This window comes from Suricata suricatta, chromosome 10, assembly GCF_006229205.1.
Source record: "Suricata suricatta isolate VVHF042 chromosome 10, meerkat_22Aug2017_6uvM2_HiC, whole genome shotgun sequence".
NCBI lineage: Eukaryota > Metazoa > Chordata > Mammalia > Carnivora > Herpestidae > Suricata > Suricata suricatta.
The window spans coordinates 63,188,415-63,205,372 of record NC_043709.1 but is presented as its reverse complement, the minus strand read 5'-3'; the positions used below and the strand labels follow the sequence as shown (position 1 = coordinate 63,205,372).

General features: G+C 38.1%; 1 protein-coding gene and 1 pseudogene across 1 annotated transcript in view; both read right to left on the bottom strand.

Moving 5' to 3' along the window:
• Positions 1–16,958, bottom strand: part of FAM186A (family with sequence similarity 186 member A) — a 77,657-nt gene that overhangs the window by 38,640 nt on the left and 22,059 nt on the right. The gene's annotated exons all lie outside the window — the stretch shown is intronic.
• Positions 3,660–4,395, bottom strand: LOC115304256 (annotated as a pseudogene).

Here is a 16,958-nt window from a genome sequence, read left to right as displayed (position 1 = left end):
AAACAGAGTATTAGCTATGGAAAACAAACTGATGGTTACCAGAGGGGAGGTGGGTGGGGGTGGGTAAAATAAGCTATGCAGAGTAAGGCGTGTACTTGTGACCAATACTGGGTGTTGACTAGAGTTGTTCAATCACCATATTGTAGATGTGAAACTACAGTAATACTGTATGTTAATTGCACTGGCATTTAAAACAATATTTTTTTAATTTCCTAAAAAAAACACTATATAAAAATAATATACAGCTGAAATTAATCATTTATTTTATCACAAATAATATCATTTCAACAATTAATCAATATAAAAATTATTAATGAGATATACATTGTTTTCATTACTGAGTCTTTGAAATCCAGCATGTATTTTGCACGTACAGCACATTGCAAATTGCATGACAAATTTTCATTTAGAAATAATTGATCTATGTTAGATTTCATAAAATTTATAGTTGAAGAAGTAGATTCACATATCAAGTACTTTCGAACATAAAATTTTTCCAATAAATGAATTAAGTTTTAAATTTGAATTAGTTTAATTCAAAATGCATTTTCTGGGGCACCTGGGTGCCTCAGCCGGTTAAGTGTCCAGCTTCAACTCAGGTCATGATCTCATGGTTCGTGGGTTCGAGCCCCACATCGGGCTCTGTGCTGACTGCTAGCTCAGAGCCTGGAGCCTGCTTCGGATTCTGTGTCTCCCCCTCTCTCTGACCCTCCCCTGCTCGCATTGTCTCTCTCTGTCTCTCAAAAATAAATTTAAAAAGCATTAAAAAATTAAAAAAAAAGTTTTTAATGCATTTTCTGTCACACTTGCCTATTATAGTTGCTCAGTAGCTACATGTAGCTAGTGGCTACCATAGTGGATAGCACAGCTCTAGAAAAACTTGCATATATGCACCAGGAGGAATATTCAGAAATATTTCCATCATCATTTTTAAAATCAAAATACTGGTAACAAACACAGGGATGAACCAATAATAAATAAATTATAGCATATTTATACAACAAAATATTAAATAGATATTAATGGAAACGAGTGCACTATAGATATACACTTCAACATGGATAAACTAGAAAACACAATGTTGAGGGAATAAAATAAGTCACACAAGTATATAGAGAATGATTCAAGAACTGGCAAAACAGCACTATCTATTGCCTAGGGATACGTGCATGGGTGTCTGCTGTAGGGAAGGCAAAACTTCACTTCTGTCCATTTAGGTTTTCAGCTAGGGCTCTTTAAAAGATTAACAAGAGATAAACAGTTTATTAACATGTGTGGTGTGCAGCATATAGAAGAAACCTAAACAAAAAGTATCTCAAAGCAGCATCTTGAACGAAGAATAATAAATCTATGGATAGGTGACAGGAAAAAGAAAAGCAATGGTGGCAAACTGTGGGAAGGTTATTATAACCAGATTACTTTGGTGCTAAAATACCTGTCTTCAGTAAAAAGAGTTTTATCCTGCCTTTAGGCAGAAAAAAAGTAGGGTAGAGGGAGATTTTCCTGCATTTGTTGCTTCTTAATTGCCTTTGGCTCAATAGTTTTTATGTCAAAGAGGCATATTTTGGGGTGACATATTCTGGTTTCTCTCTACTAAAACAAGTTTCTATAAAACAAGTGGTATGAAACAACAGACCTTTATTCTCTCACGGTTCTAGAGATCAGATGTCTCTCACAGTTTTAGAGATCAGTTGACCTAGGCACTAGGTCTGGTCACTGGGACTGAAATCAAGGTGTCAGCAAGGTTGAATTCTCTATGGACTCTTCCTCAGGGAGAATCCATCCCTTGCTTCTTCCAGCTTCTGGTGGCTGCCAGCATTCCTTGGCTGTGGCCACATCACTCCAATCTTCAAGGCCAGCAATGTCAAATCTCTCTCTGCCCCAATTTCACATTGAACCTTCTCTGTAGTTTCAGTGATTTCGACCTCCACTTTCCTCTGATAAGGATACTTGTGATTGTAATAGGGCTCATTGAGATAATTCAAAAGCAATCTCTTCACCTCATGATCATTAATTTAATCACATCTTAAAAGACTCTTTTTGTGGGGAATAAATTTAAGAATTCTCTAAGCTTGCACCGTTGGGTTAACAAGGCTTATAAACCACCACAGGGTGAAAGCGTCCCAGGCTAGTCATTAAGTAAAACAAAGCATAGGGTGGAAAGCACTCAAGGTTAGCTAGTGAGGTGAGTAGCTTCTCTTAAACGCTGTATGTTCCATCAATCTTTTTTTTTAATTTTTTTTAATGTTTTATTTATTTTTGAGACAGAGAGAGACAGAGCATGAGAGGGGGAGGGGCAGAGAGAGAAGTACACAGAACCGGAAGCAGGCTCCAGGCTCTGAGCTGGCTGTCAGCACAGAGCCCGACGCGGGGCTCGAACCCACGAACGTGAGATCTGTCCTGAGCAGAAGCCGGAGGCTTAACCGACTGAGCCACCCAGGTGCCCCATCAATCTTAACTTTAAAGATAACAGCTAATTAGCTGTATCGTCTACAGGAAAACACTTTCCATCTGGCTCCAGTATATCGTTGTGCTTTGATCTCAACTTCAAATGCCACTTGTCCCCCAGATTCTTTGCTTCTTACACACACAAATTAATGGTCACTACCTGATCATTTCCTTCTGCATGTTCACCACATATGTAAAATCTTGAGAGCTCAATAAATACAGAGACAAAACTCCTGTTCAGGGACTCATTTCTTCCCAGACATTAGCCTCTCTCATTTTTATTGCTGCATCTGCTCTCTTGCTGGACAAGAGAGAACTCCAAACTCAAAGTCTGTGACACCTTTTTCCATATGAAGTAACATTTACACATTCCAGGGACTATGACCTGATACCTTTGGGGGAGGGTCATCAGCAAGTCTATTATATATGTATAGATAACAAAATTCAGGGTAGTAGTTATCTCTTGGCATTGGGAAAGTGATAATAGTTGCTATGGGGAGCACAGGAGCCTTTAAAGATATTTTTTCTTCAGCTGGACAATGGGTACACAAATGTTCATTTTGCTTTTGCTGTTATTACTTCCATAACAGGTTCTATTCTATCCTACTCTAGACTAGATGCTCAAATTATGGTGATTTCTCTGCCCACCCTCTCATTCTCTTTTACCCCCGTGGCACATTGTAAGTACCTAATAACTAGTTGCATTTATAGTGTTTACTGTATTACCTATGGTAAAAGTTTATCTATAAATTATCTCATTTAATCCCCATGAAAATCCAATATGGATAGGTATTATTCTTAATTCGTTTTTTAAATAATTTTTAATGTTTATAAATTTATAAAGTTATAAATTTATAAATAACTTTAAAAACTCATACAGGACTGTTCAAGCCAGAAGTTCCCCTCCTATAAGAATTATACACTATGCAAATCTTTTACTTAAAGTGAAGTGACAAATTATAGTTAATGTATAAGTATAGTGTGCTAAATTCAGTTATGGAAATTATCCTCAAAGTTGCTGTGTGTGAATATTACCAAGCCTTTCTGTTTATGCTTCTGGGTGAGAACAGAAGTGATGAAGGCTTAAAGTGACTGGAATTCTCTTCACATGGTTTTTTGTGATCACGTGTGGAGGGGAAGGCTTTTCCTCTAGAGTCCAAAGACAAGGGGTAAGTCTCTTGATTTGAAATCAGAACAGATCTGCTGTCCTGCTAGCCACGGCTCAGATATTCCCATAAACCTTTGATGGAGGATTTCCCAGGGTGAGGTTGCAAATGGCAGTTCTTGCCATCTTGATGTTTTGTAAAGAGCCAAGGGTGTGAACTTTCATGTCAGCCAAAACTATCCGTGTCCGTGTCACATTCTCTATGGTGAATTTGGTCTTTCTTCCTTTGCCAGCGATTCTTCCTATTGCTCTTGACAGGTGGTCTCCCTTTAGGGGCTTCACATCTGTAATTTCAAAGGACTCTAGAAAGAGGTCATCCAGCCTAATGAGGGCAAGTGCATCCTCTACCAGAAACCCAAGAATAAAGGCTTTCACAAAATCAGCTGCTTTTGTCAGAGCACTAACATCCTTGGTTTCTTTACAAGTCCAGATCTCTACATTCCTCGATTCCAAGTTAAAGTGTATCTGAAGTCTCAAGTGTTCTGCAACAGGAGTAAATATCTTCATCAAGTTCTCTTTTAATGACGTGTATCTGTTAGCTGGGACTGGAATTTTCCTTGTTTCTTCTTTCCCACTCAGGAATCCATCCCCGGCGAGGGGTGGGAAAACCGGCCTCTTCTCGGGCGGGGCCTCCTCTGTATCCATGCAGGCCGTGGCCGCGCCCTCCACTGTGGCAGACAGCTGCTCAGCCTGCGGTTTCTTCGCTCACCGGCCACCCTTGTGAGTGACTTGGGTGAAGCCGTCCTCGGCCCCGCGCTCTGGGCCTCCATCTCCGTTTCCATCCCCAGGAATCTCCAGCCCCCAATTACTTTTTTTTGTAATTTATTTATTTTTGAGACAGAGAGACAGAGACTGAGCAGGGGAGAGGCAGAGAAAGAGAGGGAGACACAGAATCTGAAGACTCCAGGCTCTGAGCTGTCAGCACAGAACCCGACGCAGGGCTGGAACCCACCAATCATGAGATCGTGACCTGAGCTGAAGTTGGACACTCAACCCTCTGAGCCACCCAGGCGCCCCTCTTAATTCTATTTCAAATATGAGAAAAATGTGATTTTTGCGGCTTGCTTTTAATTGGAGGATTTTTAAATTTAGGTAAAACTCATGTACAATAAAATTTGCCCTTTTAAATCCAGATTTAAATAGTTCCATCTTCTCAAAATATTTCTTTGCCCTTTTGTCGTCTACCTCTCCCCCATCCCCTGGCAGCCATTAGTTTTCTGTCCCTATAGTTTTCCTTTCCTTTTTAAAATTTTTTTAATGTTTTATTTATTTTTGAGAGAGAGAGAGAGAGTGTGTATGAGCAGAGGAGGGTCAGAGAGAGAGGGAGACACAGAATAGGAAGACAGGCTCTGGACTATGAGCTAGCTGTCAGCACATAGCCCGACATGGAGTTCGAACCCACTAACCGTGAGATCATGACCTGAGCTGAAGTCGGACGCTTAACCGACTGAACCACCCAGTTTTCCTTTCCTGAATGCCATATAAATCAAATCACCCTATGTAGTCATTTAAATCCACTTAGCATAAACTATTCAGTCAGCAATTAAAGGATATTTTGGTTGTTTCCAGTTTAGAGAATTATGAATAAAGTCACTACAAACATTCATGTATTCTTGTATAAACAAAACTTTTCATTTATGTTGAGTGAATACCTAGGAATGGTATTGCTAGGTCATATGGAACCATACATTTCTAAGAAATTGCCAAACTGTTGTCTTAAGTAGCTTCACTATTTTGCATTCCCACCAGCAATATATGAGAGTTCCAATTGCTCCATATCCTTGTCTGTGCTTGGTATTGTCATTATTTATTTAGATCTTTGATTTTTTTATCAGTGTTTTGTATTTTTCAATGTACAGATCTTGCATTTATTTTGTTAAATTTTTACCTACATATTTCATGTTTTTATATGTAATTGCAAATGACATTGAATTTCAATTTCCAATTTATTGCTACTTTATAGTAATACAAGTTTTGATTTTTATATACTGTTCTATCCTGTGAACATGTTGATGGTAGGTTTTTTTGTAGGTTCTTTGGGAGTTTTTACATAGACAATGTTTTTGTCTGTAAATAGAGACCATTTTACTTCTCCCTTTCCAATTTTTATTCTTTTATTTCCTTTTCTTACCTTATTGTGATGGGTAGAACCTTTATACAATATTGAATAAAAGTGATTAGAGCATAATTCTTAGAGCACTGTAGATTTTCACCATTAAGTACAATGCCAGCTTTAAATTTTTCATAAATTCTCTATATCATTGTGTGTATATATATCACATTTTGCTTATCCATTCATTAATCAGTGAATGCTAGTGTTGTTTCCACCTCACTGCTCTTGTGAGTAATGCTATGAACATAGGACTATAAACGTTTCCTTAAGTCCCTGCTTTTAATTCTTTTTTTCCTCTTTTTAAAAAATTTAACTAATATTTAAATTTAAGTTAGTTAACATACAGTGCAGTATTGGTTTCAAGATTAGAATCCAGTGATTCATCACTTACATATAACACCCAGTGATCATCCCAACAAGTGCCCTCCTTAATGCCCATCCCCCATTTAGCCCAAATCCCGACACACTTCCCCTCCAACAGCCCTTAGTTTGTTCTCATATTTAAGAGCCTCTTATGGTTTGCCTTCTTCTCTGTTTATATCTTGTTTTTCATTCCTTTCCACTATGTTCATCTGTTTTGTTTCTTAAATTCCACATATGAGTGAAATCATATGGTATTTGTCTTTCTCTGACTGACTTGTTTTCCTTAGTATAATGCACTCTAGTTCTGTCCACATTCTTGCAAATGGCAAGATTTCATTCGTTTATATTGCTGAGTAATATTCCATTATATATATACACACACGCGCACACACACACACACACACACACATATTCCACACACGACATCTTCTTTACCTATTCAGCAGTTGGTGGACATTTGGACTCTTTCCATAATTTGGCTATTGTTGATAGCGCTGCTATAAAAATTGCAGTCCATGTGCTCCTTCAAATTAGCATTTTTCTGTCTTTTGGATAAATAACAGTGCAGTACAACCTAGCAATTCCTTTAAATTCTTTATATACCCTGGAGTGTTGTTGCTGGGTCATATGGCAATTATATTTTTTTAAATTATTTGAGAAACCGCCATACTGTTTTTGACAGTAGCCACACCATTTTATATTCCCACCCACAGTGCACATGGGTTCCAATTTTCTATATCCTCACCAACATTTGTTATTTTCTGTTTGGGTTGTGAAGTAACACCTCACTGTAATTTTGATTTGCATTTCCTTAATAATTATGATGTCGAGCTTCTTTTCAAGTGCTTGTCAGCCATTTGTCTATCTTTTTTGAATGCCTATTTAAATCCTTTGCCCATTTTTAAATTGGGTTATTATATTTTTAATATTGAATTGTAGAAGTTCCTTATGTAATATGAATATTAACTCTTTATGAGAGATATGATTTGCAAATATTTCTTTGACTTTTATTTATTATGTTAAATGTTTTTATTTATTTTTGAGAGAGAGAGACAGCATGAGCAGGGGAGGGTCAGAGAGAGAGGGAGACACAGAATCTGAAGCAGGCTCCAGGCTCTGAGCTAGCTGTCAGTACAGAGCCTGATGTGGGACTCCAACCCATGGACTGTGAGATCATGACCTGAGCCAAAGTTGGACGCTTAACCGACTGAGCCACTCAGACGTCCCTTCTTTGAATTTTAAATCTGTTAATTGTGTCCTTTCATCCATAAAAGTTTTACATTTAATTTAATCCAATTTGTCTATTTTTACTTTTGTTGCCTATGGTTTTGGTGTCAAATCCAAGAACATTGCCAAATCTAATATCGTGAAATTTTCCCTCTGTTTTCTTCTGTTTTACAACTAAAGGTCTTATGCTTAGGTTTTTAAATCCACTTTTAGTTTTTGTATATTCTGTAAGATAATGGTCCAACTTCATTCTTTTGCATGGATCTCCAGTTTTCCCAACATCATTTGTTGAAAAACTGCTTTTTGGATACTAACTTTGGATACTAACCTTTTATTGGGTAGGTCGTTTGGCAATGCAAGAAAGCAGTCCGGGATCATTCTTTTGCATGTAGCTGTTCAGTTTTCCTAACACCATTTGTGGAAGAGACTGTCTTTTTCCCATTGCATATTCTTGCCTCATTTGTCAAAGATTAATTGACCATATAATTGTGGGTTTGTTTCTGGGCTTTCACCTCTGTTCCATTGATCTATGCGTCTAGTTTTGTGCCAGCACCATACTCTTGATTACTACAGCTTTGTGGTATAACTTGAAATCTCAAACTGTGATACCTGCAGTTTTTCTTTTTTTTTTTTTTTTCCATGATTGCTTTGGGAATTCAGGGATTTTTGTGGTTCCACATACATTTTAGGAATTTTTCTTCTAGTCTGATAAAAGTGCTCTTGATAATTTGGTAAGGATTGCGTTAAATGTTAGATGGCTTTGGGTCGTTCAGACATTTTAACAATATTTGTTCTTCCAACCCATGAGCAGGGAATGTCTTTCTATTTTTTGTGTGTCATCTTTAATTTCTTTCATCAATGTTTTATAATTTTCAGAGTACAGGTCTTTCACCTCTTTGGATAGGTTTATTCCTAGGTATCTTATTATTTTTGGTGCAACTGTAGATAGGACTGTTTCCTTAATTTCTCTTTCTGCTGCTTCATTTTTAATGTTGCATTTCTAAATCCAACAGATTTATGCACATTGATTTTGTATCCTGTGACCTTACTTAATTCATTTATCAGTTCTAGCAGTATTTTTGTGGAGTCTTAGGATTTTCTATATATAGTATCATGCCATCTGCAAGTAGTGAAAGTTTTACTTCTTCCTTACCAATTTGGATGCCTTTTTTTTCCTTTTTGTTGTCTAACTGCTGTGGCTAGGAGTTCCAGTACTATGATGAATAAATGTGGTGAGAATGGACATCTTTGTCTTATTCCTCACATTAAGGGAAAAGCTCTCAGTTTTTCACCTTTGAGTATGATGTTAACTGTGCATTTTTCATATATGATGTTTATTATGTTGAGGTATGTTCCCTCTAAACCTACACTGTTGGTAGGTGCTGGGACCACAGTCTGACCAATGTCTGGTTCTTACTCTTTCCCTGTGGCAGGAGTCACTTCAGAGTGGTGCTGGGCACTGTTGGGGCTACTTGCACTCTTCCAGGCTTGTGGCCCCAGTTTGAATGTGCTGTATCCAAGAGATATTGGAAGGGGTAGATCCACAAAGTTTACAAGACAGACTACACAGTTTTAGCAAGATTTGCATGCCAGTGGTCCCAGAGAGGGGACTCACCACAGCTGCTGCCCGGATCAAGGCTCCACAAAGCTCACAGTTTCAGGAGATGCAGGGTTGGCAAGGTTTGTGCTGGTCTTCTCCGGGAGGAGACCTACAGCACCAGTACTGAGACAAGCTCCGCTGGAGGGGCAGGTTCCCAAAGCCTAGTGGGGAGTGGGGCATGGTGTAAGCAAGTTAGGAAGTGAATGCTGGGGTTGTGCTGGTTCCTGCAAGTGGCCATGTGTTTATACTGGGATGAGGGGAGGGAAATGCTGCCTGCCAGATCCTTTGTTCCTGGAGTAGTCTCCCAATGAATCCCGCTCCTCCAGCACATGCTCTGAGATTAGCAAACAGATCTCTCTCCTGTGTACCCCAAGCGTCTTTCAGACTGCTGCTTCTGCGCTGTTTCTCCATGAGCTGTTTGTTGCTCTGTGTCATTAAGTTTAAGGACTCGGTTTCCTCTGGCCTTCCTGGGTCTCCCAGAGTGAGCCCACTGATGTTTTAAATTCTAGGATTTGGCTGTGTCCCTGCAGCATGGTAAGTAAAAGATAAAAGATAAGATATAAATAAAATTCTAGGCTTTAAGTTCCGCTGGTTGGAAGAATTCATGAAATTTGGGCCCTCTGATTTTCAAAGCCAAATGTTATAGAGAGTCAGTCTCCCTCATGTAATAACCTGTTTCTCTCCCTTCTCCATGCCCACAGGTCCCTCCCTCCAGGGGAGAGTCCTGTGAATCCGTTGAGCTCCTCATTGTGTCTCCACCCTTCCGACCCTCTTCAGTGTGGCCTCTTCTCTACATCTAGTTGTGGAGTTTGATCTGCTAGTCTTCAGGTTGTTATCTGGGTTCTGCTGTGAGTGTGACATAGGACATACATGGCACAAAGTGAACAGGGTCTTCCTACTCTGCTATCTTCCCAGCAATCTCTCACAATATATCTTTTTATATAATCTGACTTTTACCACCATAATAATGCTTTACAAACCCTTCACATACTGTTTAAATAAACCGTTAAAACCAAACCAGTATGTACGGTGACTAGAAATGGATATAAACACTAACAACTGAAGTTGATTATATGCAAATAAATAATATAACCACATTGGGAAGGAAAAAACTAGCTAGTGCCTCTGGAAAAAATAATAATTTAAGGTTAAATACAAAGAATGGTACATAAATGCTACACAACTTAGTAAATGTGTTTCTGACAGAATAAAATTAAATACAAAAGAATGACACATCAATGTTATACTAGTCAGTAAATGTGTTTCTTGCATAGAAATGAGTTAGCAACTCTGAAACTACTCTATGTGTACATTAGAAATGAATGAATAAATAAATGTATTGTAGATGATAAGAATTGCATTTCTTCAATCTTAGCTTCACAATAACTAGGCCTCCAGTATCTTGTGAGTCCTCTTTAGCCTATGAGACTCCTTTGGAGGCCTTCTTTTTGCCTTTACCTCCCTCACCTCTGTAGTATATAACCAGTCACTCTTCACAAGCCCAGCACAGCCCTTTCTCCCACAGGGCCTTTCCCTAGGCTCTAATAAAATCACCTTTTTGCACAAAAAAAAAAAAAAAAAAAAAAGAATTGAGTTTCTTACTCTTGTTAAGGAAGTTACAAATAAGAAACAGGAAAAGACTAAAATGAACCCTATGGCATAGGATTGGAATTTGAACTATCAGTATTAAATCATGCTTTAAATATATACAAAGATATGTGTATGTCTCCATGGGCTAATACATACACGCAGACCTCCTAGGTCTCTTTGGTAAGAGAGCCTAAAAGTAATGACACTCCAGTAGTAATGAACACACCTAGCCCCAAATCCTGGTTTCTAAGCATCAGTCTCCAATAAAAGAAACAAGAGTTTTTGGAAAAATCATTGATTTCAGGGCTGGGCAGGGAATGTACAAGGTGATCCTGGAACATCTTGTAGTTCCTGAAAGATAGATAGATAGATAGATAGATAGATAGATAGATAGCCAGCCGTTGAAAGAACACAGGAGTTGAGATTATTCCTTTTTGCCCATGGACACTGCCGAGTAAGCATGTTAAAGTCTTCCTCCCACCAGAGTCATATCTAAGTCAGAGTCTCCCAAAGAGCATGAACAGTTACGGGAGCTTCTCATTGGAGGTTTGAGCTTTGAAACAACTGATGAGGGTCTGCAGAGCCATTTTGAGCAATGGGAACGCTCGCGGACTGTGTGGTAATGACAGATCCAAACACCAAGTGCTCCAGAGGCTTTGGGTTTGTCACTGTGCCACTGTGGAGGAGGTGGACACAGCCCTGAATGCAAGGCCACACAAGGTGGATGAAAAGTTATGGAACCAAAGAGGGCTATCTCGAGAGACGATTTTTAAAGACCCGGTGCCCATTTAACTGTGAAAAAGATTTTTGTTGGTGGCATTAAAGAAGACACTGAAGAACATCATCTAAGATTATTTTGAACAATATGGGAAAACTGCAGTAATTGAAATCATAACTTACTGAGGTGGTGGCAAAAAGAGAGGCTTTGCTTTTGTGACATTTGTTGATGACCATGACTCTGTAGAGAAGATTGTCATTCAAAAATACCATACTGTAAATGACCACAATGGTGAAGGAAGGAAAGCTATATCTAAGCAAGAAATGGCTGGTGCTTCATCCAGCCAAAGAGGTCGAAGTGGTTCTGGAAACTTCAGTGGTGGTGACAGAGGTGGTTTTGGTGGGAATGACGACTTTGGTATGGAGGAAACTTCAGTGGGTGAGGTGGCTTTGCTGGCAGTTGAAGTGGTGGTGGATATGGCGGCAGCAGGGATGCCTATAACACATTTGACAATGATGGAAGCAACTTTGGCGGTGGCAGAAGCTATAATGATTATGACAATTACAACAATCAATCTTCAAACTGTGGACCCTTGAAGGGAGGAAATTTTGGAGGAAGAAGCTCTGGCCCCTGGGGTGGTAGAAGCCAGTACTTTGCCAACCCACGAAAGCAATATAACTGTGGCACTTCCAGCAGCAGCAATAGCTATGGCCATGGCAGAAGGTTTTAAAAAGATGTTTTTAATGTTTATTCTTTGAGAAAGAGAGAGAGAGTGAGAATGAGAAGGGGAGGGGCGGAGAGAGGGGGACACAGAATCTGAAGCAGGCTCCAGGGTCTGAGCTGTCAGCACAGAGCCCAATGCAGGGCTCAAACTCATAAACCATGAGGTCATGACCTGAGCCAAAGTCAGACGGTTTTAGGATTGAGTTACTGCCAGGAAACAAAGCTTAGCAGGAGAGGAGAGCCAGAGAAGTGACAGGGAAGCTACAGGTTACAACAGATTTGTGAACTCAGCCAAGCACAGTGGTGGCAGGGCCTCGCTGCTACAAAGAAGACATGTTTTAGACAATACTCATGTGTATGGGCAAAAAACTCGAGGACTGTATTTGCGACTAATTGTATAACAGATAATTGTAGTTTCTGTTCTGTGAAAGTGTAAAGCATTCCAACAAAGGGCTTTAATGTAGATTTTTTTTTGCACCCGTGCTGTTGATTGTTAAACTGAAAGTCTGATCATGACGCTGAATAGATGTGTTTTTAAAAAAAAGAAAACAAAAAGAAAGAACACAGAAGTCAACCTGAAGGAGTTCCAATTGTTCAATCTGAAATAATTGAAGCAATAATAATAATAATAATAAATTATAGCCCACAAGATAAAATAAATATCTGAATCTCTATCAATGTAAGTGAATAAATAAATTGAAGAGGTGATTCTTCCCGTAGAGTTCCAATTAATAAATGTAGAAGTAGGAAATAGAAAATTACCCTTAGGTAACATTATAGCAATAATTGTTACAGACAGTATCTATCAATGAATTTCAAAATTAGTGGACAAAAGTTGGAGAAGACACAAAATGTGCATAGTCTCAAAGTATCTTCCACAAGATGTTTATTAACTACAAAAGGAAAAATAGTAACTTTACAGTGAACAGGTCATTTTTACCCAGTGATCAAGGTCAACATAAGTCATAATGCAGACCCCTGTAATATAATGTACTGAGGATGCAGATCATTTATGGGGTATTTTTGCCCCCAAAATGCATAATCCCAATTCAATCATGAAAAATATTATAAAAACCAAAAGCAAGAGATTCAAAAAAATTAAATTCTTTGAAAATATCAAGATTTTGAACACAATGAACAACCAAAGAAATGATACAGACTGCAGAGGACGAAGGAGAAACAAGTAGGTGCTCTATGAGACCCTGGAGAGGATTCTGAGACAGAAAAACACATTAATCGGGAAAACTGGTAAAATCAAATGAGATCTTTAGTTAATAGTACTGTATAAATTTTAATTTCCTGATTCAGGTAGTGTACTTTGACTAAGTAATATGTTAACATTAGGGGAAGCTGGGTTAAAAATACATGGAAACTCTATACTATTTTGTGACTTTAAGTCTAAAATTAATATGAAATAAAAAACATTAAAGAAAAAAATTATATGCATTATTTACTATGATCAAATCTATGCATACTTGATTGACCAGCAATTCCATTCATAGACAAAATGCATGCATATGTGTATCAAAAGATATTCACAGAAATGTTTATAGCAAATTGTTTCTAGTAGAGAACAACAGTAGAATGGGTAAAATCATAAAATGGAATGATAGTAATAAAAATTAATGAACTATAGTTTCATAAAAAGAATCTCCTGAACATAGTATTAAGCAAGAGAAGCCAGACATTAGAGAATATATACTGCATGATTCCATTTATCAAACAAAGTCAACCTACAATGTTACAGATGAAGATAATTGTCTTTTGGGAAAATGGAGAGGTTCTGCAGTGAAGATTATATATTTTTTTATTTCTGGGGTTTGTATATTTTGTCATAATTCATGGAGTATTTTCTTTATTTCTTTATTTCTTTATTTATTTGGGGGAGTGCAAGCAGGGAAAGTAAGAGAGAGAGGGACAGAGGATCTGAACCTGGCTCTGCACTGACAGGCTGACAGCAGCAAGACTAATGTGGGGCTCAAACTCCTGAACTGAGAGATCATGACCTGAGCCAAAATCAGGCACTCAACCAGCTGAGCCACCCAGGTTCCCCTCATGGAATATTCTCAACTGTGAGTTTTCACTTATGTTTATCATAATTTTTAAATTTTTTAGAAGAAGAATTCAACCAATGCTTCCATTCTAGATGAAGTTACATGGACAAGATTCATTCTCCTATCTAAGACAAGAAAAAGAAGGCCACCTAAAATTATTACAACTTCCAGAGTTGACACAAGGATGAAAAATATTTTCTGTTCCCAGGAGTAAAAAGCTTAGATCATAGGACATCTTATAGAGTATCAGACAGGCTTTTGCCTCATTGTGGAGGCAAAATCAGCTGTAGAGTAAATGCTCCTATAGTCTCACCTAACAATGAACAAAAGGATCAAACTACTGCTACATAACTGTGTTCTAAAAATTTGAAAATATTTATAGAATTAGAAAATACCCAGCATCTAACAAAGTTCACAATATCTGACATCCAATACAAAGTATCAAGCAAAAGGAGTGACATCAGGGAAGATGGTTGAGGAGGAAGCACAAGGAATCCATCTTTCCAACTAAACAGCAACTGTATTAGCTGAGTCTAATTGATTTAACTAATTTGTGATTCTGGAGTTTATTCAATGCTTTACAACTTTTAAGGGAAGGCTTGGCTAGTAAAGTGTAATTTAAGCCTTTGGAACTATAGCTGGTATACATTCCCCAACCTCCACCCCCGATACAGGAAACGTTCCTAGAGCATCTTACAAGAGCTAGAGTGGGCAAAAAGGATCTTCTCTTCTAAGTAAGAGATCTATGTTCTGATTGTGAATTATTGTTTCAGATTAGAGAGGTGCAGATACAAAAGCAGGCTAGCATTATTGCAATCTCCACTGGATGAAGCAGCTTTCAGGGGATTTAAAGATATAGCTTCTGTTCTTTTCCTTTCAGTTTCCTTTTTGCCCCTTTGGGAGCCAGATATTTAAATAGGACATCCAAATGCAATTATATGTTAGGGGAATTTAGAAAATTGCTATGCATGCCCAGAAAAAGATGCAGGCTGATCCCTGGCACATAGAAATTAAAAACAAAACAAAACAAAACAAAACAAAACAAAGAAACCCTGGAGGTAGTGGAGAAGGAGATTATAATTTTCAGACCTACCATATTATAACATCCAAATGTCCAATTTTCAACAATAACAACAAAGTCATAGGAGATACAGAGAAATAGGAAAGCATGTTCTATTCAAAAGGGAAAAAAAGTTGCAAAAACCATCACCAAGAAAGACCAGATTGCAGTCTTCTTAGACAAAATTTTAATAAAATAATAAAACAAATAAAATTTTAAAATAAAATAAAATAAATTTTAAAATAAAATAAGACAGCTGTCTTAAAGATACTTAAAGAGTTAAAGGAATATAGGGACAAGGTTAGGAAAATTATGTATGAACACAACAGAAATATCAATAAAGAGATTTTTTAAAAACATAAAAATGATCCAAAAGGAAATTCTGGAGCTGAGAATTGTATCTGAAACTTAAAAAAAAAAAGAAAAGGAAAAAGAAAAGAATAATCCACTAGAAGGATTAAAAAGCAGATTTAAGCACACAGAAGAATCAGCTAACTTGAAGCTAAGATAATTTAAATGATCAAGTCTGAAGAACATAAAGGAAAAAGTGAACAGAACCTATGGGACGTGTGGGACACCATAAAAAAGCAATATATACGTTGTGGGAGTCCACAAAGGAGACAAGAGAAAGTGATGGATTATTTAAAGAAGTACTGGCTGAAAACTCCCCAAACTTAGGGAAATACATGAAACTATAAATCTAAGGAACTCAATGAATCCCAACTATGCTAAACTCAAAGAGATCCATACTGAGACAAATAATAGCCTAGCCATCAAAAGTCAAAGAAAGACTGCTCAAAGTAACAGTAGAGATACAACTATCACATACAAGGATCCCCATTAAGATTATTAGTAGAATTTTTATCAGAGCCCTTGAAGGCCCCAAGTCAGTTGATTGATGTACTCAAAGTGCTGAGAGGGGAAAATAATGTCAACCAAGATTTCTATATCTGGCAAAACTGTCCTTCAAAAAATAAGGAAGATGGCACAAAATAGACACATAGACCAATGGAATAGAATAGAGAACCCAGAACTGGGCCCACAAATGTACAGCCAATTAATTTTTGACAAAGCAGGAAAGAGTATCCAAAGGAAAAAAGACAGCCTCTTTAGCACGTGGTGCTGGGAGAACTGGACAGCAACATGCAGAAGAATGAAACTAAACCACTCTCTTACACCATACACAAAAATAAACTCAAAATGGATGAAGGACCTGAATGTGAGACAGGAAACCATCAAAACCCTCAAGTAGGAAACAACCTCCTTGACCTCAACCACAGCAATTTCCTACTCAACACATCCCCAAAGGCAAGGGAAATGAAAGCAAAAATGAACTCTTGGGACCTCATGAAGATAAAAAAGCTTCTGCACTGCAAAGGAAACAGTCAAGAAAACTAATAGGCAACCGATGGAATGGGAAAAGATAGTTGCAAATGACATATCAGATAAAGGGCTAGTATCCAAAATCTACAAGGAACTTACCAAACTCCACACCCAAAAAACAAATAACCCAGTGAAGAAAGGGCAGAAGACATAAACAGACACTTCTCCAAAGAGGACATCCAGAATGCCTACAGGCACATGAAACGATGCTCAGCGTCACTCAGCATCAGGGAAATACAAATCAAAACCACACCAGGATACCACCTCACGCCAGTCAGAGTGGCTAAAATGAACAAATCAAGAGTCTATAGATGCTGGCAAGGGTGTGGAGAGGGAGGCACCTTCCTACACTGTCGGTGGGAATGTAAACTGGTGCAGCCACTCTGGAAAACAGTGTGGAGGTTCCTCAAAAAGCTATCAGTAGAAATCCCCTATGACCCGCAATAGCACTGCTAGGGATTTACCCAAGGGATACAGAAGCGCTGATGCATAGGGGCACATGTACCCCAATGTT